Source organism: Taudactylus pleione, unplaced genomic scaffold (genome assembly GCF_031769625.1).
Source record: "Taudactylus pleione unplaced genomic scaffold, aTauple2 ptg001607l, whole genome shotgun sequence".
In the NCBI taxonomy this organism is placed as follows: Eukaryota; Metazoa; Chordata; class Amphibia; order Anura; family Myobatrachidae; genus Taudactylus; species Taudactylus pleione.
Window position 1 is genome coordinate 2,014,435 of NW_028286004.1, and position 16,527 is coordinate 2,030,961.

Consider the following 16,527-nt stretch of genomic DNA (forward strand, 5'->3'; position numbering starts at 1 on the left):
TTGCTGAATCGTTTTCTTGTAGTGTGCAACCGTTTGAGATAAGAATGTATGCTCAATACTGAATTTAACTGTGAATAGTAACGTAAAAGTTGTCTTACATTGTATGGTCATACTGGCGAAGTATTATTACACCAATCCGTATGGTGCCGTGCAAATGCCATTGTTTTTATGTGTAATCTCATTATTGATGTTTTTCCCACTGATGCAATACAAAGGCTGCCTCATTGAATGCGGAGTGTTATTTATGCAAGTGCCCTGCCGACTCTTTAATAAACCTGTGTTCACAAAATAAAAACCGCAAGCTGCCTCGTCACCCCTTCATGTGCTTCCATTACTCTCACCTCTCCGTAAGTCGAGTGAAGATTGAACCACAACACACAAGGTAAACTCTTTACTTACCACATAAAGTCAAGGTTACCACAACTGCACCTGTTTCTGGGACTGCAGGCCATCCCCGCACTGCCACGCAAACGCCTCTGCCTGTCAGTCAGGCAAAGGCATATAGAGGCCTGCATGTGATTTCAGAGACACATTCTGCACATGCGCAAAATGGGTCCTGCTGATGCACAGAGTCCTGATAATATCCCAAAAATACCTTTTCAAAACAGTGCCATGCATATTTTAATTCTAGTGTTCTTGTTATATATAACTCAAGTTGCGTACTCAATGAAAGACAATGGAGAATAAGCAAAATAACACATGCAGCAACATACATTGTGGCCAGGACCAACGCACAATATTTATTTTAAAAAATACATATTTTAAATCACAATACGAGCAATAAATATTAATTTTAATTTGATTAACTATAAGGGTTTTGTTTCCATAAGGGGCGATGCCGGCTACGTGTAATTTTTTCCTCACTCCTAATAAAGGTGGGGAGAAACATCAGCTATGTAGACGGTACTTTAATGGGAAAATATGTGCGCAGCCATACATCGAGGAACATCACTCCTAATCGAATTGACCACTTAATTTTTACAATCATATGAAATGATTCATACAAAAAAATATTATATCATTGTCATATAAATAACAAACACAATTATAATATTAATATTGTTACATTTTGTTTATATTACATAAACATACTACGCAGTGTTTTACAGGAAATCATTCACATGATTCTAAATTCTCTACCACACAAGCACATATGCCTATACAGTATGTGCATTTATTATGATCCAACCTAACTACCAGCACGTTCTTGGACTGGGAAGTTAACCAGAACACCCGGAGAAAAGTGATGCAAACATGTGACGAATATACAAACTAAATACAGATAGTACCCTGGTCATAGCTGAACCTATGGCCCCAGTGCTATGAGGCAGCTGTATTAACCACAATGTCTCAGTGCCACCTATATTTATGCCACTTATGGATACAAACAGTTGTATTTATGAACATTATATCATAAACAACAGGATTGTACAGTAAAATCCAAGCCAGTAAACAAATTACTTTTGTATGGTTTTAAAGCATAGAAATATGTCAAACTATAATTGGTCTCAGTTCGGCGTTCACGTTGCCTGGTGACCAGGGAGATTCCAGACTCTGCGACCGGAGGATATGGCGTGAAGGTAACAAACCGCGATGGCGACTTGTTACAATAGATAGATGTAGAAACCCCCCAGAGAGTGAGATACTGTAGATAAATATAAAGATAGATGTAGAAACCCCCAGAGAGTGAGATACTGTAGATAAATATAAAGATAGATGTAGAAACCCCCCAGAGAGAGTGACAGACATACAAAACCAAAACTTACTCACTTCCTCTGTAGGATCCAAGCTATTGATAATCCTTAGTGGGATCTCTGGAATGCCCCTGAGTCAGGTCTCTCCACCATGCTGCGTGCTCCCGCCTCTGAGTTGCATGTCATCCCTCTGTCATATCAGCTTTCAGTTTGTGGTCAGCACTGCAGGGCCAACTTCTGGCAGATGTGAGAGCAAAAATGGAGATGGAAGCATCTAGTGGCACCTGGCAGTACTGTACTCAGCAGTGACACTTATAGCAGCTCTCTATTCAGCGCCAGGCCGGCTCATAAGAGCCATCCTCTGGTCAGAGCTGTAGATAGAGTATCTGCCGACCAGTACTGATCATGGGGTGTTTCCAGGTACTCAGAAACCCCTCCTACATGCAATACTGTGGAGCAGTGGTTCTTAAACTCTGTCCCCATGACCGTCTGGGGTTAGGGACCCTGAAGCTTAACAAATAGATAACAAATGCAGAGTTGCATCTTGCATGTGAAAATTAGTGTAAAGCATAATGTAAACCTGAAATATAAAGCCTAAATAGTTCTATTTTTTGTAAATACAAAAAAACATAGTCAGGCACAAACTTAAAAAAAAAGTCAAATTGAAATAATGGACAAAATATATTTACTACTAATAACGGGATTACAAACCTCAAGAGGTTTAAAGATACAAAAATGGTTTCCACACTAATCACACTCTTATCAATAAATGTATTTAAGAGGTATACGGGGGATAATTACCGCTATATTATATGGGTTGTAATCTGTTCTACCCTTAAACGGAACCTTCCAATCTGTAGGTGTGCTACCAATACCCCTCTATGTATTCGTTACAAAAAAGCCAAAGAAGGAAAGAAAGGGGATTATTACTTGGTGCACTTATTCCCCATTGACAAACAAGTATATACTTCCATGTAATGATGAATCAAATAAAATATAACTTTTATTTTATTTTCTCTTAAAATTGTTAGCGAAATATTAAAATATTATTATGTGAACAATTAGTGCAAAGTGTTTTAAAATTTTTCCAATAAGGAAAATAATGTGCCCTCCTGTAACCAGCAGAGTATTCTTATTGTGAGTAATTCTATCTTTGATTAATTATTGAGAATTTCACTCTTGTTTAGGTAGATGAAAGGTTAATTATTACCTCTAAGTGAATGTAATGTATATTTTCTTATATTCAATATCCAATTTACCTCAAATATTGGTAATATATCTTTCTCGATCTTTGTTATTATGTCTTGGTTTGTGGCTGTTATTTTGTTGCCAATGTTGTAACACACACACATCTTTACTGATTTCAATACGATGTCCCTTGGTTCATTCCAGCACAAATAGAATACATATGAGCATAGTTTTAACATAACAGGATAGTTAAGGTAACATCTTTCTATATATATCCAATGTATTACTAGAAGTTGATTAGGATAATATTGCAGGCTGTATTCCATCCACTGTTATTTAAATATTTACCACTGCAATGCTGTAGTGCGTTCCTGCTACTATGCAGACAGACAAGAATATATGTTAGCCACTGCTATGCCGCAGTGTGTATTTAAGAATACTGGATATAATAATTGTGCCAATTACCCAATATTGTACCTGTTGGTTTATCTATGAGTGGACAGAGTTGTTAATCCTTACTAGTGTACTGCGTCCAGCCTGTTGAACGGTATAATAACCGAATCAATTTGGCTGATATACTACCCGTTAGTTTGTCTGCTCGTTTTGCGGACGGGCAGGGTTAATAATCACTGCTGTACTTCACTTTGCTGCCGGATAAACTGACTTTCAAAAGCCCGATGTAGGAGGTTATGCGGACAGGCAAAGCTAGTAATCACCTCTATACTTCAGTTTAACCGCTCTATGATACTAGACACGCGGACGGACAATGGTGTGACCACCGCTATATGCAATACATCCTTCCCAGTAATTAGTATGACAGCCGGATCAGCTAACCATGCGGATGGACAATAGTATGACCACCGCTATATGCAATACATCCTTCACAGAAATAAGTATGACAGCTGTATCAACAAACTTGGATTGTACCCGCTATAGAATATACGGGGAGATCCTCAGTTACCATATACATTCACATTTCACATTCCACATATCACATATCATATTTTTATCCTTTATTTAATCATGCTGGAGTACGGAGGGCACATATGCCGATGTACGTTTCGCTTACTGCTTTTTCAAGGTAAAAAAAAAAAACACTGCTTTTTTTGCCTTGAAAAAGCAGTTAAGCGAAACGTACGTCGGTATACATTCACTTAGAGGTAATAATTAACCTTTCATCTACCTAAACAAGAGTGAAATTCTCAATAATTAATCAAAGATAGAATTACTCACAATAAGAATACTCTGCTGGTTAAGGGAGGGCACATTATTTTCCTTATAGGAAAAATTTTAAAACACTGCACTAATTGTTCACATAATAATATTTTAATATTTTGCTAACAATTTTAAGAGTAAATAAAATAAAAGTTATATTTTATTTGATTCATCATTACATGGAAGTATATACTTGTTTGTCAATGGGGAATAAGTGCACCAAGTAATAATCTCCTTTCTTTCCTTTTTTGGCTTTTTTGTAAACCTCAAGAGGTAAACACCTAGGGAAAAAGAGAGCACTGCTGCACAAGTAGATGTTAGAGTGGCTGGCACACAAAATAAAAAAGAGGGAACCTATGATCAAACCACACTACAGTGGAGAACTTAAAGATGCTCAATATGATTTTAGGAAAACTGCCTACAACTTTGCAGGAGTGAATGATTCTCTCTCGATAGTGGTATGAAAGATTGTTCAATCCAGTGTATTCATACTTTTTACATTGTAGCTGCTATTTTATCAGGTTAGAGTAGGTATATTTGTCCTACAGTAGGTTTCTGACCTACATGTTTTAAAACTCCAGGAAGATACTTGTGTTTGTTCTGCTGAGAGCTTTTGGGCTTCAGTAAAAGTGGTAAAGGGTTCTTGGGGTTATACCCTGGGTCCAGGCAGGCCCATACCTCACACCCTACACCCATACTTTCTAATACTTACCTTTCCGATGTGCCATGTCAGCTGGAGAGGCACTACACAGTATGCCTGGAAAATGTACGCCCTGGCCTTTTTGTAGGGAAATCGCCAGGAAAATGACTGCCACGCCATTTACCCAGTGTCCTGTGCATGCGCAGTAGATTCTGGGCAGAGACTAGTGCCCAGAATCTACTGAACCTGTCAGTCCACTGCGGCCGGGTCTCTGGACGAGGAGTGAACACGGGCCCGCTCCTCTCTAAATATGACCCTGGTTATACCCCAGGAGATGGCACCTGTTCCCCTTACACTGTTACAACTACAGTATTATAATCTAATAGGTGGAAACATTTAAATTGTTTATTTTAATTGTTATTAATAAATGTTATTGGGTTTTTTTTGTATAGGGAAAGTCTGGAGCTAAATATACAGGCATTAGATATATTTTCAATGCTCACTTTGAAAATTAATTACAGTTTGTACACCTTAAAAAGTTGGCCACAGATTCCTCTGACTCATTACCCACTTGGCAATCTGCCTTTTACAAAGTTTTATTAATAGTCTTGCTCTTCAGATGTAATTTAGGGAATGGGTATGTAATGCTGGCTGTCTGGATGCCTCCTGTCGCAATACAAACAGCGGCATTCCCGATGGTTGGTATCCCAACAGGGATCGGGTAAGTATACTTACCCTCCCCCTTCTCCCCCTAACACTAACCCTCCCTTCTTGTAGCCTAACCCCCCACCCACTTCGCACCCTACTCCCCATTAGTGCCTAAACCTAAGTTTCTCCCCTTTGTGCCTAAATCTAACCCTCCCCCTTAGTGCCTAACCCTAACCCCCCCAGTGGTGCCTGACCCTAACCCTCCCCCCTAGGGGTGCCTAACCCTAACCTCCCCACCCCAAAACCTAATGCTAACCCCACTAATTTACCTAAACCTAACCCTCCCCCTCTGCGGATAACACTAAGGGTGCCACGGCTTACCTTTGTTCAGGCATGCGTCCTCCTGGATTCCGTCATTGGTATTATGATAGACATTGGTATTTCAATGCCTATCATAAGTCCCTTGTCGGGATGCCAGCGTCGAGATTGAGACCGGCAGCCGCAATAACTACATCCAGTAATTTTGTATATATTACCAAAGGATTATAATTACTATGGAGAATTCTACTATTATTATAATCATCCTTTATTTATATGGCACCACAAGGGTTCCTCAGCATCAGAAAGTACACAAGCAAATAAGTACACAAGAAAACTGCTATTAACAGTACAAAACAATGCAGGACAAGAACATGGTTTATAAACATTACTGCATTAGCAATAACAAAACTTAAATAAGCAGCAGGGCGTCAGCAACCAAGTGTTAGGTGCTATTGTGGGGAGTTAGCAGTAAATGATAGTTCAAGTAAGGGAAGGAGAAGCACATAAGGGAAGAGGGCGTTGGTAGTGGTAGATTACATTCTAATGAGGGGGGCAGATAGACAGAGACGGGTGACACAGATGGAGTAGACAGTGTGGAAGCAGCATGGAGCAGTGGGTTAGGATGAGAGCTGGAAGGCTTTTGTCACGATCCAGTGCAAGAATTCCTCTGTGGAGGACGGTGAGCCGAGGGGTTCAGGTGACTAGGGGAGTGACTAGACTAGGTCTCCTAGTTGCGACCAAACCCAGGTTTGGCTAGACCTGCCCAGAGGCGTGGAGTCTAACTCACTTTGTGGTTTTCTCCAGTGACCCCTCCAATTGGGATTTGGTTTTCAGCTGCACCAAGTGAGCAGGTCACGGCCCTCTGGACAGGTACCTGGGAATGGCTGAAGACCGGAAACTATAATGAATGCAATAGCACTGGAGGTGAATGGAATGAATGAACTCTGGAAATGGAACTGAATGCTATAACACAGGCATGGACTGGAAACAGTTAAATATACAGAAAAACACAGACATATACTGGGGATTGCAAAGAGCAGAGTGGACTCAGGGAATATATGGGAATGCTAGAAATGATTGGAGCTGATTACCAGAGACAAGACACTGAGCAAAGAACACTGACATATACTGGAGATTGCACAGACAAGAGCAGAGTGGACTCAGGGAATATATGGGAATGCTGGAAATGATTGGAGCTGATTACCAGAGACAAGACACTGAGCAAAGAACATAGACATATACTGGAGATTGCACAGACAAGAGCAGAGTGGACTCAGGGAATATATGGGAATGCTGGAAATGATTGGCAGAGACAAGACACAAAGAGAAGTCAGGCATACACTAGGAGAGTGCTAAATGCAAGTGCAGATTTGCACTGACGAGACACAGGGCAGATTGACACAGATATGTGCTGGGAGGTCCAGCTGTGAGCTAATTAATAACAGCAGGTAATCTTTATACCCAGGGGTAGCAGATTACTGGAGCACAGCATCAGCTGACTGAAAATCATGCTACCATAGGTTAGGAGTACTGTCACATGAGAGGAACTGTCATGGCAGCGCCCATGATGGGAACTCCGATCCCCAGCACACACAGCCGACCATGGAAGCTCACAAAAAGCACCTAAGGCAGAATACTCAGCCCCACATCCATCACTGCACCAGACGTCTGACCGCAAGGAAGTCAGGGGAAGCCGGCAAGTAGGTGAGAGAGGCCGATCCTAGGCTGAACCCTGACAGTACCCCCTCCTTCTAGGGTGGGCACCGAACACCCATAAAGGCTCAACTGGAACTCCTCAGAAAGACACAAAAAATATATTTGAAAAACACAGCAAACTCGAAAATCCGACTTGAAAACAAACAAAAAAAAATCTTGCTTGAAGATACAATAAGAACTGGAAAATTTAGAAGAACAAGTTTCACAATTCCAGATGGATTCTGAGACTAATAATTGGAAGAAATAGTCAACTTTGTCCAAGAAAGGTTGGTCACCAGGAAGTCATCGATTCTTCTTCTTTTTCCGAGACTTTTTCGAACCACTTGAAGAAGAAGAAGACTTAAGTTGCAAAGTGTCTTTCATGGGAACTACCGAAATTGTTTTTTCATCATACTCAGGATCATAGTCAGAATCTGTGTTGTAATTCATCATCCTTATGCCTCCTTGAGTCTTATTCTTTTGGACAGGTTGATTTTGTACTGGATCTTTTTGAGAAGGACTCAAAGAAATGCATCTGAGCTTAATAGCAGAGGGTGGTACCCCAGAACTTGAGACTTTGTTGAGATGAGTATCCTCGAGAGAACTGTAAGGATAAGTTGGACCAAATTCTTTAATGACTGCCGCAGTAAAGGCTACTAAATCTGACAGCATTGGATCCTTTGAATCATAAATAGGCTCAACCCAGTCCCAAGCTTTACCTCAGAAAGATGAAATTATAAATTTTACTACATTAGTAGGCTTGATTTCAGACCATGGAGAGGATTTCATAATAGCGATGAAATGATCCACCAAAGCATAATACTGCGTTATATCTCCATTAAAAAAAATGGACATAGAAACATCAGATGGATCCTGAGGTATACCTTTAAATGTAGTGGTAGCATCATCTTGTGAACCTCTTAACGGATTGGGCACTAAAACATTTGACTTTGATACAACACTAGAAGATTCTTCCTTGAGTAAAGAACCGGAGATCTTTCCTTGGGATACAGATTTTGAAATCCCTTTTTGAGATGTAAAACTTGAGACTTTCCCCTGGACTATGAGACTTGATACCCCCTGCCGGGGTACATAACTAGAAACCTCTTCTGGAGGTATGATGCTTAAACCCCCATCTTGGGGAATAACACTTGGAAACCCTTATTCTTGGGGTACAAGACTTGAGACCCCCTCCTGGGGTAAGACACTTGAACTCTTCTTCGGAAATGTAATACTCGAAATCCCCCCCTGGGGGATGGCACTAGGAATCCCATCCTGGGGTGAGACACTTGAAGTCCACTCCAGGGGAATAACACCACGAACCCCATCTTGGGACATTACACTGGGAACCCCGTCCTGGGGTAAAACACTTGAATTCCCCTCCTGGGGTATAACACTGGGAACCCCATCTTGGGATGAGGCACTTGAAATCCGCTCCTAGGGTATAACACTGGGAATCCCATCTTGAGGTATAACACTTGGAACCCCATCCTGGGGTGAGACACTTGAGGTCCCATCTTGGAGAATAACACTTGAAATTCCCCCTTGGGACACAACACTGGGAACCCCATCCTGGGGTGAGACACTTGAAGTCCCCTCCAGGGGAATAACACCACGAACCCCATCTTGGGGAATTACACTGGGAACATTGTCCTGGGGTAAGACTCTTGAATTCCCCTCCTGGGGTATAACACTGGGAACCCCATCTTGGGATGAGGCACTTGAAATCCCCTCCTTGGGTATAACACTGGGAATCCCATCTTGAGGTATAACACTTGGAACCCCATCCTGGGGAGAGACACTTGAGGTCCCATCTTGGAGAATAACACTTGAAATTCCCCCTTGGGGCACAACACTGGGAACCCCATCCTGGGGTGAGACACTTGAATTCCCCTCCTGGGTATGACACTGGAAACCCCATCCTGGGGTGGAATACTTGAAATCCCTTTCTGGGGAAGAATATTTAAGGCTCCCTCTTGGGGCATAACACTAGGAGCCCCCTCTTGGAGTATAGCATTAGAGGCCCCTCCTTGGGGTATGACACCTGAAACCCTCTCCTGGGGTATAGAGTCAGGAAACCCCTGTTGAGGTACTTGATTGAGGCCCCTTCCTGGGAAACAAGATTCGAAACCTTCTTTTGGGGTGAGAGACTCAAGGCCCCCTCCTGGAGTACAGAACTTGACACTCCCTGTTGGAGTATGGGACCTAAAACTCCCTTCTGGGGAAGCTGACTTGGCTTTTCCTTTCGGGGTACGCAATATGAAACCCCCTTTTGGGATGCAAGAACACAGACTTCCTCCTGGGGTGAGTGGCTCAGAACCCCCCTCTTGAGGTATGGAACTTGAGATCCTCTCTTGGGGTGCGAGACTTGAGACCCCCTGATGGGGTGTGAGACTTGAGACCCCCTGCTGGGGTGCGAGACTTGGGGCCCCCTCCAGGGGTGCGAGACTTGGGACCCCCTGCTGGGGTGCGAGACTTGGGACCCCATCCTGGGGTGCGAGACTTGGGACCCCCTGCTGGGGTGCGAGACTCGGGACCCCTCCTCGGGCTACTGACTGAAGTCCTGTATTGGGAAAAACAGAATCCGGACTGGGACCGATGGAAATGGAATCCGGGCTGTGACCAGTAGAAATGGAATGAGTAGTGTCCCTGACTTTAGAAGGTTGAAATATCCTCCCAATATTTCTTAGACGAGGGTTGAAGCATCTTGTAGCAGGGCCCCAATCGAAAACTTGAACTTTCTTTTGCTCAGTGGACATCACCTCCTTATCTGTAACTGAAGAAACGGGAATCACTGATGGATGATGGGGAGCACTGAAAGCGCAGACATTGGGAGTCACACACTTGTCACCACTTCTCAGTGGGCGCAGAGTACAGTCCTTAAGAAAGTGATCGTCATAACCGCAATATAAACAGAGATGCAGTTCCCGGCGTCGCTGACGTTCAACCTCAGTAAGTTTAGGGCACAGGAAACTTTGATGATTTACTTTAGTTTGTTTGGAAAAGCTGTTAGTCAAGTCAGGAGTAGCACTAGAAAGCTTGGGAATAACTTGAAAAATTTTGGGCGGAGATTTTGTAGTTGTTCTAGAAGCCAGTAGAAACTCTTGAAAGGTTCAGGGTCATGCATATCAGAACACTGGGGAACCAGAGGACACTTGAGAGGTTCACTAGCTTGCACAGAAAATTTTTCATCTGTAGGTGTAAATGAAACTTCAGAACAAAACTGTGGAGAATTCACTGGCAGAACTTGTGGTGTGTCTGGGGACAAAGCAGCTAGAACTGAATGAATAACCATCATTTGACTAGAGAGTTCTTGCAGCTGCTGTCTGACGGATTGTAAAGCTGTCTCCTGTGCAGTCACATGAAAGAGTAAATCCTGAAACCCTGCATCACCCTGGAACCCGGCGGCTTGCATATTGGGCTGTTCAAACTGTCACGATCCAGTGCAAGAATTCCTCTGTGGAGGACGGTGAGCCGAGGGGTTTGGGTGACTAGGGGAGTGACTAGACTAGGTCTCCTAGTTGCGGCCAAACCCAGGTTTGGCTAGACCTGCCCAGAGGCGCGGAGTCTAACTCACTTCGTGGTTTTCTCCAGTGACCCCTCCAATTGGGATTTGGTTTTCAGCTGCACCAAGTGAGCAGGTCACGGCCCTCTGGACAGGTTCCTGGGAATGGCAGAGGACCGGAAACTATAATGAATGCAATAGCACTGGAGGTGAATGGAATGAATGAACTCTGGAAATGGAACTGAATGCTATAACACAGGCATGGACTGTGCAGAAAAACACAGACATATACTGGGGATTGCAAAGGCAAGAGCAGAGTGGACTCAGGGAATATATGGGAATGCTGGAAATGATTGGAGCTGATTACCAGAGACAAGACACTGAGCAAAGAACACAGACGTATACTGGAGATTGCACAGACAAGAGCAGAGTGGACTCAGGGAATATATGGGAATGCTGGAAATGATTGGAGCTGATTACCAGAGACAAGACACTGAGCAAAGAACACAGACATATACTGGAGATTGCACAGACAAGAGCAGAGTGGACTCAGGGAATATATGGGAATGCTGGAAATGATTGGCAGAGACAAGACACAAAGAGAAGTCAGGCATACACTAGGAGAGTGCTAAATGCAAGTGCAGATTTGCACTGACGAGACACAGGGCAGATTGACACAGATATGTGCTGGGAGGTCCAGCTGTGAGCTAATTAATACCAGCAGGTAATCTGACACCTCAGTGACACAAGGAAGCTGCAATACTAGCAGCACATATACAAAGACACACAGACATAGAAAACAAAACAGTCTGGATACTGGGAGAGAACTACTCTCAGACTATAAGAGTATAGCTTGGAAGCTAATACTGGAAACTGGAGAACTGTGAACAGGCTGAAGTAACTTTCTGAAAGATTAGCACAGAGCAACGCTGGTATCACTGGAACAGAGAAGAAGTTGAACAGCAACTTCCTGGAGTTCAGGAGGCGGATTTATACCCAGGGGTAGCAGATTACTGGAGCACAGCATCAGCTGACTGAAATCATGCTACCATAGGTTAGGAGTACTGTCACTTGAGAGGAACTGTCATGACGGCGCTCATGATGCGAACTCCGATCCCCAGCACACACAGCCGACCATGGAAGCTTGCAAAAAGCACCTAAGGCAAAATACTCAGCCCCACTTCCATCACTGCACCAGACGTCTGACCGCAAGGAAGTCAGGGGAAGCCGGCAATGAGGTGAGAGAGGCTGATCCTAGGCTGAGCCCTGACAGCTTTGATGAAGAAGTGGGTCTTGAGAACCCGTTTGAAGATTAGTACAGAAGTGGAGAGCCTGACAGAGAAAGGGAGAGAATTCCAAAGGTAGGGAGCAACACAGTCAAAATCTTGGAGACGGGAGTAGGAGGAAGTAATCAGTTGGCAGCATCCATTTGTGGATTGAAGTGGGAGAGCAGGTGTGTGAAGGGAGATGAGGTCAGAGATGTTAAATGGGAGAGGATTGCTTGAGGGTTTTTTGAGTGAGTGTGAGAAGTTAGAAAAGGGTTCTGAAGGGAAAGGGGAGCCAGTGTAGGGCTTGTAGGAGAGGGAAGCCAGATGTAGAATGTTTGGAGAGGAGGATAAACCGAGCAGCAGCATTGAGTACAGATTGTAGTGGAGAGAGCAGGGCTGGATTAAGGCTATGGGGGGCCCGGGGCACATCAGACAGGAGGCCCTATTACAGAGATAGGCAGATGAATTATCTCTCTCTCACTCTCTCCCTATATAAAATATGTATTTTGAAACCATATAAAGTGTGTGTGTGGGTGTATGTTCTGCCGTATATGCTCCCAGATGGTATTACTATACCCCTCACCCCACATAGTGAGCCTGATTCCGAGGTGGGTGCAGCTATGGTTACCGACGGGGGGCGCATATTGGAATTGCAATGAGATCTATGCAATTTCAATAGGTGTGCCTGGGTGGGGACTTAAATGGCGATGGGCATGTTGGTGTCGGACGCAGTTTCACTGACACCGCCGCAGACATTCTGAGCAACCATAAGGATGCTCTAATGTCTGATGGTGCAGTTGATGTTCAATTAATGGTGCGTCTTCATGTGCGCATCGGCAGATTTGTTTTGTGGCCGGTGGGTGTCTCAATAAGATGCCTACCGACTGCGGCATTAGCATCAAGACGCTGTAGTGGCTGCGACTTTGTCGCAGCTGCAACTGCAGATCCATCCACCTCTGAATCAGGCCAAGTATTGCTACACCGCCACCCCATCACCCAGATGGCAATAATATACCACCCATAATATTACTGCACCCCCACCACCCAGAAGGCAGTAATATCCCCCCATAATATTACTGCACCACCACCCAGATGCCAGTAATATACCCCCCATAATATATCTGCACTCCCACCTCACCACCCAGATGGTAGTAATATACTCCCCATAATATTAATACACCCCCCATCCCATTAACAGTACCCCCACAGATATCATTAATGCACCCCATCCCCAGACTGTATTAACATACACCATACACCTTCTCATCCACTGTACTTACCTCAGCAGGAAGATCATGTGTCCTGGTTTCAGCAGACTGTCACTGCAGAGCTTCGGAGGAGGAGAGAGACAGTCTGCCCTACACAGACAGGGGACTCGAGGGAGAGAAGAGGACTGGGTGGTGGGTGGAGACTAGAGGAGGAGAAGGATAAACACAGGGTAGAGTGGGGAAAGGGGCAGGGCTTAACGGAGGCAAAGGGGCAGAGTCTGAGCCGGGAGGCCTCAGAGGAGAAAGAGGCTTGATTACTGCCGCGCACTCACAGCCCTGCAGTGTACACTGCATAGTTTACTGCATACAGGGCATAGAGTACTGCTCAACACAGAGCAGCAGCAGTGCTGGACCTGACCACAAAGTTTTCTACAGGTCCAGGAGGGCCCCTTGTGAGGGGGGCCCGGGGTTACTTGCCCCCTTTGCCCCCCCCCCCTTAATCCGGCTCTGGGAGAGAGGTGAGAGTCAGGGAGGCCAGATAGGATGAGATTACAGTACTCCAGTCTGGAGATGACTAGTGAGTGATGAGGGTCTTTAGCATCCAGGGTGAGAAAGGGTCTGGTATTGGAAATATTTTTGCTGTTTAATACCTTGAGTTATAAAAGGAACATCTCTATTTTTAATTTAATTTGATTGTTTGGTTACTAATTCTCCCAAAAGAAGCCTAGGGGTTTCTATCCCTTGGGAGGGGTCCAATCAGATCCCTCCTAGCACACACACCCCCCCTGCGCATTGTGCGTCCTTCTGTTAATGCGCAGAAGTACGCCAGAGGGACTTCTGTGTCATTGAGGAAGTCCCTCAATCGCAAAGGACAGCTCTTACCGAGAGAGCTGTCCTTTGCAATCTTCGTCATGCATACCGATGTAATTAATGCCTGCATGCATGCGGAGAGTGGTGGTATGCTTAGCATCCCAAATGCGATGCATCATGCATCCAGCCCTATGGTGGAGATGTACTAAGCATTGAAGTGTGATAAAGTACTAACCAATCAGCTTCTAACTGTCATTTTTCAAACACAGCCTATAAAGTGACAGGAGCTGATTGGTTGGTATCACTCTTCACTTCATCTTAATACATATCCCTCTAATTGTGGCCATGTCAATGTATGTATGCTCTAAGCCATGGGTCTTCAATGGCCCACCGATGGTTAGTGTAGTGTGTACCACAGTGAGTGTGGTCTGCACTATACAGAAACAATCACACCGCAGGGTGGCCCGCGGAGCTGTTCCAAGTGGCCCGCACTACACAGAAACAAACATACTGCAGCAGCAGTGTGTTTGTTTTGACACCCAATGAGAGTCAGACAGACTCTCATTGGCTGCTGTGCCCACTGCAGGAGCCGGGCTGGAGCTCACTCATGAGCTCCTCCTTCTGGCTCCTGCAGTGGGTGATGAGAGAGACATCATGACATCTCGCCCATAGTGCAGAGCAGGCCAGGAGAATGCCAGATGGAGGAGTGGACAGCGGCAGGAGCGGGGATTCAGGTAAGTGTTGTTTTTGTGTCTCTGTCCTATATATGTAAGGGGCATGCCTAGGGGTGGGGGCAATGCATAGGGGGGACTACTACTGGGGGCACTGCATGGGGGAGACCACTACTGGGAAGGCAATATAAGGGGCACTACTGGGTTAACTGCATAGGGGGGACTACTACTGGGGTACTGCATGGGAGGACTACTACTTGGGACACTGCATAATGGTGACCACTACTGGGGCCACTGCATAGGATGACAACTACTGGAGGTACTGTATAGGGGGGACTACTACTGGGGGCATTATATAAGCACACTACTGGGGGCACACTGCATAGGGTGGACTACTACTGGGGGCACTATATAAGGAGCACTACTGGGGGGCACTGCATGGGGGGACTTCTACTGGGGGCACTGCAAATTGGGGGACCACTACTGGGTGCACTGTATAAGGGGCACTACTGGGGTCACTGCAGAGGGGGGTAGTTATGGGACATAATTGTTTGAGGATGGGGGCAACTATCTGACATAATTAATGGAGGAGGAGGGACAGTTTTGGGGCATAATTATAATTGTAGGAGGAGGGGGGTCATTCTGGGACCTAATTAAAATTGTAGGAGGGGGTAGTTATGGGACATAATTGTGTGAGGAGGGGGCAGAGTCTAAATATTGCAGTATAGCTTAGTGGCCCTCGAGCTTCAATGAATTTTTTTATGTGGCCCACACTGTCTTACAGGTTGAAGACCCCTGCTCTAAGCCTATGTTGATGCAGTCAAATTAACACAGAGAACTACAGTTTGGGGTTCCCCTGTCACAATTTAAAGCAAGCCCCAGCATGGGCACTATTCCTTCACTTTCAACCAATTGTACAAATTTCTCTCAAGGTGATGCTGTCCAAAATGCATCAGCTTGCTTTTAGCTTTTAATTTGTTCCTATAGATCGCTGTGCCAGAAGTAGAGAATTGTCCCTGGTTGTTGTCCGTCACACTTATAATCAGCTCTTATGAAGAGATTTGTGGATTAGAATTAACATTGCAAACACCAATGCCTGCCAAATAGCATTTTACTATCAAAAACTGCAAAAGTTTACAGAAGTCTACTTACAGAATGAAAATTAAAACCCATAGTACAAAGTACAAATAATATATATTTTTCTGACTATTACTATTACTATATTACCTAGTACTTAATACTTATCAGTAAAAATGCACAATAAGAGTATCCCTCTCCAGGATAACCTTATTTGGCTAGGTGGCCTAGAGAGTGTTTTTTTGTGTTTCTTTGTCATTATTAGATTTTTCTTTGCTACATTTTGGTAGATCGTCAGATGTGTGTTTAGCGATAAATTAATTAGATAAGCAATTTAGAGTAGAGAATGATGTGCGCCGACCCTAGTGTTTTGGTTTTTGTTTGGATCTGGATCTCCCCTGGTTTGGGATCTGAATCTGGTTTTGAAATTTTTTCCTTGGTGTTTTGTTTATCGGTTTTGGTTTTGGATCTGGATTTTTTCTTATCATCATTAAAACAGCTAAAATCACATAAAATGGGCCTGTTTTTGTTCCTACAGTATTATTAACCTCAATAACATTTATTTCCAGTAATTTCCAATCAATTTT